The 8,645-nt window shown below is 43.4% G+C and overlaps 1 long non-coding RNA gene across 1 annotated transcript; it reads right to left on the bottom strand.

Annotated features, from left to right (window-relative positions):
- Positions 1–3,117: 3,117 nt before the first annotated feature.
- On the bottom strand, positions 3,118–8,437 carry LOC147349045 (uncharacterized). Its single transcript, XR_015150195.1, has 4 exons — positions 8,344–8,437; positions 8,111–8,251; positions 4,608–4,854; positions 3,118–4,365 (listed from the first exon to the last, which is right to left on the bottom strand). It is a non-coding gene; the product is annotated as an uncharacterized LOC147349045 (long non-coding RNA).
- Positions 8,438–8,645: the final 208 nt, after the last annotated feature.

Below are 8,645 nucleotides of genomic sequence, written 5' to 3'. Positions count from 1 at the left end.
CAACAGAAAGTTTATTTCTCACAGATCTGGAGACAGGGACATCCAAGATCAAGGTGCTGGCAGATTCAGTGTCTGGTAAGGACCCACTTCCTGTCTTCTTGTTGCGTATTCTCATAGTGAAAGGGACTAGGGAACTCTCTGGGGGCTCTTTCAGTTCAGTTCAGTTGCTTAGTCATGTCCGACTCTTTGAGACCCCATGAATCACAGCACACCAGGCCTCCCTGTCCATCACCATCTCCCGGAGTTCACTGAGACTCACGTCCATCGAGTCGGTGACGCCATCCAGACATCTCAGCCTCTGTCGTCCCCTTTTCCTCCTGCCCCCAATCCCTCCCAGCATCAGAGTCTTTTCCAATGAGTTAACTCTTCGCATGAGGTGGCCAAAGTACTGGAGTTTCAGCTTTAGCATTATTCCTTCCAAAGAACACCCAGGGCTGATCTCCTTTAGAATGGACTGGTTGGATCTTCTTGCAGTCCAAGGGACTCTCAAGAGTCTTCTCCAACACCTCAGTTCAAAAGCATCAATTCTTCGGCGCTCAGCCTTCTTCACAGTCCAACTCTCGCATCCATACATGACCACTGGAAAAACCATAGCCTTGACCAGATGGACTTTTGTTGGCAAAGTAATGTCTCTGATTTTTAATATGCTATCTAGGTTGGTCATAACTTTCCTTCCAAGGAGTGAGCATCTTTTAATTTCATGGCTGCAATCACCATCTGCAGTGATTTTGGAGCCCAAAAGAATAAAGTCTGACACTGTTTCCACTGTTTCCCCATCTATTTGCCATTAAGTGATGGGACCAGATGCCATGATCTTCGTTTTCTGAATGTTGAGCTTTAAGCCAACTTTTTCACTCTCCTCTTTCACTTTCATCAAGAGACTTTTTAGTTCCTCTTCACTTTCTGCCATAAGGGTGGTGTCATCTGCATATCTGAGGTTTTGATATTTCTCCTGGCAATCTTGATTTCAGCTTATGCTTCTTCCAGCCCAGTGTTTCTCATGATGTACTCTTTATATAAGTTAAATAAGCAGGGGGGGGGGGCTCTTTTTTAGGGCAATAATCCCATTCATGAGGGCTCCACTTGAATGACCTAATCATCCCCCAGATGCCCCACCTCCTAACAGCATCACATTAGGGATTAGGTATCAATACAGGAAATTGTGGGGAACACAAATATTTAGTCTAGAGCAGGTGGTTTTAGGCATAGTTCGTAAGTACAGAGGTGGTCACAGTTCAACAACCTCTTTCCTGTTCATTATCTTATTCAATACTTCTTTCTGCCCTGTGATGCTGGAACTGATTTTCTCTGTGTTTTATACGTGGAGCTCAGAAAGATGAACTAGCATATCTATAGTCACTGTCTAGTGAGGTGGTTGGACTGAGAATTCAGTGCATGGCCATTGCTTTATCCTATAAGTGCTGGGGTCTTTGAGGGTAGTTCGTTAATGACACCCCTTTCCTGTCCAAATAAGAAAGTGGATGGAACATTGGGCTTGGAAGACATGGCTTTTATCCTTGAGTAAGTGGGCTTATTGAAATTTGACCCTAGTATTAGATTGATTTAACCACTCAGTCCTAGCAGCTAGGGTGGGATAGGGCACTGGGTCCATCTGTGTATGTGTATGTGTGGGGGGTTCTTCTCAGGTTAGTCTTAGGACATGGAGGAGAAGAGACTTCATGCTTCAGTGGGGAGGCTCACTCTCAAGATGAAGACTGGGGGAAGTAACTTGAGTCTGCCTGGTTTATTTTTCCATACCTGCCAAGTGGGTAAGTCATTTCAGCCTCCAAGTGAGACTCAGGAAAGGGAGAGAGAAAGGTCACTACCAACGTTCCTCCCCATGGAAGGAACCAGGAAACACTGAGAGTTACATGAATCATGTTCCTTCCTTAACGGTGGAAATATCAAGAGTAAGAAACAAATGTTCCCCATATAACAGTACAAATCACTGAAAATGCTGGACTCACTGTCAATGCTATATTGTTGCAAAGATAAGAGTTTGTCATACATGAATTGAGTCCTTAGGAATTTATGCTAGAATACAGCTGGTAAAGGTGACACATTTTCCCTTTGATGCAGTTGAAAATGATCTTTAAATTTCCTTTTCTGAAAAAATAAACGTTGCGTATCAGTGCATATGGAGTCTAGAAAGATGGTGCTGATGAACCTATTTGCAGGGCAGCAATGGGGATGCAGACAGGGGAACAGACTTGTGGTCACAGTGGGGGAAGGAGAAGATGGGACAAATTGAGAGAGTACCATGGAAACATACATTACCATATGTAAAATAGATAGCCAGTGGGAATTTGCTGTGTGATTCAGGGAGCACAAACAGGTGTTCTGTGATAACATAAAGGGATGGAGTCGGGTGGGAGGTGGGAAGGAGGTTCAAGAGGGAGGGGACATATGTGTACCCGTGGCTGATTCATGTTGATGTATGGCAGAAACCAACATAATATTGTAAAGCGATTATCCACCAATTAAAAAATAACTAAATTTTAAAAAATGTCCTTCTCTGAGCATCTGACCAGTAAAGAACACGGCAGAGAGTCAGGTAAAAATGTCTACCTCACGTGTTAGAAAGTTAAAACAAGAGCTTTTCTGAAATTGGTTGTCATTGTTTAGTCCCTCAGTCGTGTCCGACTGTTTGAGACCCCATAGACTGTAGCCCACCAGCCTCCTCTGTCCATGGAATTCTCCAGGCAAGAATACTGGAGTGGGTTGCCATTCCCTTCTCCAGGGGATCTTCTCAACTAGGTATTGAACCTGCATCCCTGCACTGGCAGGCAGATTCTTTACCACCTGAGCCACCAGAGAAGCCTGAGAAAATTCTTAGAGAGGGTTTTTTGATGGGAAGCTTGTCCAAAGTTTCAGAACTCCAATCTCAGCTTGAGATGTTTGTCCTGAAGATGAAATGTAAAATAATGTATTGGGTTGGCCAAAGAGTTCATTTGGGTTTTTTTCACAGCTTATGGAAAACCCGGAACAAACTTTTTGGTCAATGTGATAGAAACATTCTATGCCTAGGAAAATATGAGGTTAAATTTAGCTAATAATATTGTTTGAAAAATAGCAAACTCTTCCTAGGTGTTTATGCCTTTTTAAAAAACAGCTTTATTGAGGCATAATTTACATACTATAAAATGTATCAGTTTTAAGTGTATAATTTTATGGGTTTTAACCAAGGTAAATAGCCGTGTAATCACTCGTAATAATTATTAGTTAGAAAACTATCAAATTCTTTATAGAACTGTTTATGCCTTTTATAAATCTTCAAGGAGTCATTTGTTGTTCTCTAGGACTCACTACATTTAGCTGATTTCATAGAGAATGAGATATTTTGTGGAAGGGAGCCACTGAAAATTTCCCTTGCAGTCAGCATGCACTTTTAAATGGATGCCATTGAGGAGGGGCGGCTTAGTCTGCTGCAAAGGAAAAGTTATTCAAAAGGGGAGAAAAAAGATTCTCTTGATTACAAAATCTATAATCGTAAATTCATAAAGGAGCTGGAGATCCTGGAGCAGACATTGCGGAATTCAGGTCTAGAGTGCTAACTGCCCACACTCCACCAACATCCTCTCAGCATGGTTCCCGCACCCCTCTCATCTCCTATTTACATAACACTTTACAGTCAGAAAGTGCTTTCACAACCAGTTTACAGTTTAAAAAGTGCTATCGCATCCGTTAGCTTATTTAATCTCTTCCTGCTTGCCCTGAAGCTAGACAGGCCGTCAGATGAATTCACTCCGAGCTGGATCATAAAAATATTCATCGCTGTTTGCCTGCCTCTCCCTTGCCAAGCATGGCTCTCTTAATGGCACGGTGGACAGCTCCACAGCCATCAGGCTGGAAATGAATTGGTGACTATTCATCATTCTGTGGGTCCCGTCCCCACAGAACGCTGCATGTCAGGCCTGAGGAACTAGGGATTCTGATCCAGCAGTAATTTGGAACTCCAGGCTCCATAGCCGAATCCCTGCTGCTTTGGCTGGGATTTGAGGATGTGATACAAAGCAACGCAAGAGAAGGACCCAGAGTGAGGCTCAGGAAAAGTCTTTTGCTAAAGCCTAATTGTGGGGTGAGGGAGAGTGCTTTGGTAAGTAAAGGGTGGAAATTGATACCTCTCCCCATCTTCAAGGGATAGACTCCGCAGGCTCAGGACACAAAAAGAGATGGGCTGAAGGATGAGTGATGTCATTCCTCATGGCAATGCCCACTGCCCCGGCTCCCCGGTGAAAGCAGGTTACTATGATTAAGGCTACTTGGGGGGCAAGGACTTAGGGATAAGGGGATCTGGATCCCAGCGCCAACTCTGGCATGTAGTTGTGTTCACTCTTGAACAAGCCTCTTGCCTTCTCTGACCTCCTGTAAAAGGAGAAGAGTGGATGCTGTGATTGCAGAGTACTTTCTAGAACTGGAGTTCTAGGACTCCATGGAAGGAGAGCTAAGGTGTGGTGAGAGGTAGATCATGTGTATACTCTGTAGACCTAGAGATCTCATCAGAGCAGGACAGTTTGAGTGGTGTGGTGCAGAAGAGGAAAGCTGTGTGAATACTCTGTAGACATAGAAATCTCATCAAAGCAGGACCTCCACCAGCTCCTTCTTACCTCTCGATGACTCCACTTGGCTCTCTTTTTTTGTTCTTCCTCCCCCTGCAACCTCGTGGATCCCCAAACTGAGATGAAGGGATTGCTCCATTTTGTAATATAACAGGTCCATATAGGTGGTGAAGGTATAGGTGGAGCAGGCAGATGCTAACTCAGACACTGGCTCCAACTTCCATTCTCGTGGCAAACAGTGTCTCCTTTCTGAGCCACACCTGTGAAGGAGGATAATGCTCCTCGCATCACAGAGCTGTTGGGAAGATGAGACAAGATGGCATATGTAAACAGAAACTCAAACATCATGTGGTCCTTGGGGAAATGACTGATTCTGGGGCCGGGGAACGGAATATACAAGGTGAACCCGGAGCAGCTTGAAGTGTCAGAAAGTAAGGAAATGCAAGAAAGAAAATCCACAAAGATGGGAGCATGCCAAAGGGATGTAGGAGCCAAATGAAAAAGCTCCCAGTGACCACATTAGAGCATCAAGATAAATAGAGTAGTATAGGATTATCACCCGAAGCATAAAATAAATATCCATGAGTCTATAATGATATAAGCACATGATTCACTGACTAATTGAGGGAGAAAAGGTAAATCTTGCCTACAGAAGAATTCCAAATATTTTATGTAGATCTCCCATCCTCAAGACAGAGAAGGCAATGGCACCCCACTCTAGTACTCTTGCCTGGAAAATCCCATGGGCGGAGGAGCCTGGTAGGCTGCAGTCCATGGGGTCATTAAGAGTTGGACACGACTGAGAGACTTCACTTTCACTTTCCACTTTCATGCATTGGAGAAGGAAATGGCAACCCACTCCAGTGTTCTTGCCTGGAGAATCCCAGGGACGGGGGAGCCTGGTGGGCTGCCGTCTATGGGGTCACACAGAGTCGGACGCAACTGAAGCAACTTAGCAGCAGCAGTAGCAGTCCATCCTCAAGAAGGTAGAACATAAGAGCGGGCAGCTCAGCTGACTTCTGAAGGATGGCAGAATATGCCACCTTCAAATGTACTATTTTGGCATAAGGATTATTTTGAACTGAAGTCAACTGAGAATAAACAGATAAAAGAAAAGCTCTCTGACTTTATGTGTTGAAAAGCAGTGCAAAAATTTGTTTAAAAAAAAAAAAAAAAAGATCGCATTCCCCTGCCTACCAGGAAGGACAGAGTTAATCATAGCAGACAACTCTAGTCTCAGCCCCAAGATGGCACCAGAGGAGTCATACTATACTAACTATGACATAACAAACTATACTGACTAGTCCTTATCTTCCATTAGTTCCCCCATATGTTGGCCTTCGTGGCATTTGCCCTCCCTAGAAACTCAAAATCTGTGTCTGTCCCCTCTGTACAGAATCTGTTATTTTGTTGAGATGCTATAAAGCCCCTGTTCTAATCACTCCTTTGAGTTATTCATCATTGGGTGCTCACGTATGTAAACATGTGTAGGCATGATACACATGTTTATACACCTTTTTTTTCCTCTTGTTAATCTGTTTTTTTGTCAATCTAATTTGCAAGGCCCCAGACAACGAACCCAAGATGGGTAGAGGTTTTCCTCCCATAAACTTCCTTCCAAAGAGTACAGTATGGAAATGTGCAGATGGAGAATGAGTTAATTTTGCAGTGGAGTAATCAAATGCAACCTTAGCCAGGTGGTCAAGGGCAGCATCAACAGGGAAAAGTCATGTTGATAGTATATGCCCTCCCCTGATACAATCTGGTGATCTCTGTGGTCTTCCTCCCTCAAACCCACAAGCCCAGCCTAATAGTGAGGACAATCTCAGGCAAATCTCAAGTGAGGGACATTCTACAAAGTACTGACTCCTCAAAACTGGCAAGGGCATCAGAAACAAGGAGAGTCAGAGAAACCATCACAGCCAGGAGGAACCTAAGGAAACATGACAACAAAATGTGATGTGGTGTCCTGGATGGGATCTTGGGACAGAAAAAGAAGATCATTAAAAGCTAAGGAAAACTGAATAAAGTTTGATTCATTAATTGTGACAAATGTCCCACACTCATATAAGATAGGGCTTCCCTGGTGACTCAGAGGTTAAAGCGTCTGCCTCTAATGCGGGAGACCTGGGTTCAATCCCTGGGTCAGGAAGATCCCCTGGAGAAGGAAATGGCAATCCACTCCAGTGTTTTTCCTGGAGAATCCCATGGACGGAAGAGCCTGGTAGGCTACAGTCCAAGGGGTCGCAAAGAGATGGACACGACTGAGCGACTTCACTTTCTTGTGACAAATGTCCCACACTCGTATAAGATATGAATAACAGGGGAACCTTGGTACAGGGTATATGGGAAGTCCTGTACTATCATTGCAATTTTCCTATACATTTAAAAATATTCTAAAATGAAAAGTTTATTTAATAATCCAGGAGACTGTGTTCATTCAGTAAAGGGAAAAACAGCTCTGCATACTTCCTTAGGATCTCCTTGTATTCTAAAATAATAGACATTCATTATGACATTTATAATTTTGAAAAAAGTGACATTAAGTTTCAGCTACTTAATTTCAGAGGGAAGGAATGTAATATATTTAGAAAGATACTGAAGACATCTTTGGTTCTACCTGTGGTTAAAAACTTGGTATTTACAATAGCCAGGCCACTGAAGCAACCTAAATGTCTATTGCTGGAAGAATGAATAAAGAAGATGTGGTACATATATACAACAGAACACTATCAGCCATAAAAAATAATAAAACATGCCATTTGCAGCAATGTGGATGGGCCTAGAGTTTGTCATACTGAGTGAAGTAAATCAACAGAGAAAGACAAATATCATATGCTATTATTGATATGTGAAATCTAAAAAATGGTACAAATGAGCCTATTTACACAACAGAAATAGAGTCACAGATGTAGAAACAAACTTAAGGTTGCCAGGTGGGAAAGAGTGGGTGAAAGGGATACATTGGGAGATTGGGGTTGACATATGTACATTACTATATATAAAGTAAGTAACGATTAATAAGAGAAATTACTGTATAGCACAGGAAACTCTAGTCAATATTCTGTAATGACCTATATGGGATTAACATCTAAAAAAGGATGTATATATGTATATGTAACTGATTCACTTTGCTCTACAGCAGAAACTAACACAACATTGCTTATCAACTACACGCCAGCAAAAATTAACTTAAAAAAAAGTCACTGGCATTAGAGATAATATTGGCTCTAATAGCTGTAAGCCCACTTTTAGCCATTAGACAAAGCTAGGTTGAAATCTCATCTACTATCTGTGTGACTTTGGTCAAGTATATTCCCCTTTCTCCATCAGCAAAATGGGACTAAAGTACCTGCTTTGTATTCAACACTTGCGAATGCTAAATGAGATAAAGCACGTGAAGCATCTTGTAAAAGCTGTAAAGCTCCTGGCCCCCCGCACGTGCCTCACGAGTTACAACCCCCAAGGTAGCCATGCCCAAGTCACCGCTGGCCCCTTCATGAGCACACACGTCACTCGGGGGTCTTGGGTGTGGACTCTGCATCTCTTACAAGCTCTGAGGTGACGCTGATAATACTGCTCCAGGGACCCCAAGATGACAAGTCAGGATCCAGGCTGTGGACTTGATTCTGACCAACACTACTTGGTATTTTGGGTCAAGTGATTTTCCTCTCGGAGGCTTACAGTCTTGTCTGTAAAAGAAAAGAAATGAAAATTAAAAACAAAACACTTTTCTTTCTAAGAACCATGGGTTTGCCTCTCCAGGTAGATACAGCTGGTCTACCTTGCTGCTGCTGCCCCTACACCCTCAGGCCCTGGAGCCCTGGGCAGCGTGGGCAGTGCCTGAAGCCCTGGGCAGCCCTGGGCAGTGCCTGAAGCCCTGGGCAGCCCTGGGCAGTGCCTGAAGCCCTGGGCAGCGTGGGCAGTGCCTGCTCCCTCCATCAGTTTCCTGGGAGTGGGAAACTCTAGAAGGCTCAAAGTGGTGGTGGTGGTGGGGAGCCCTAATTTTACAGGTAAAACTAAATCAAACAAATTGCATTATTTCCATCCGAATTCCCTTCCTCCTGGCTCAGTTTTGACGTGTGG

Source organism: Bos grunniens, chromosome 21, assembly GCF_055505025.1.
Source record: "Bos grunniens cultivar Pamir isolate PY7600 chromosome 21, Bosgru_T2T1.0, whole genome shotgun sequence".
NCBI classification, from domain to species: domain Eukaryota; kingdom Metazoa; phylum Chordata; class Mammalia; order Artiodactyla; family Bovidae; genus Bos; species Bos grunniens.
This window is presented reverse-complemented; position numbering and strand designations above follow the sequence as displayed.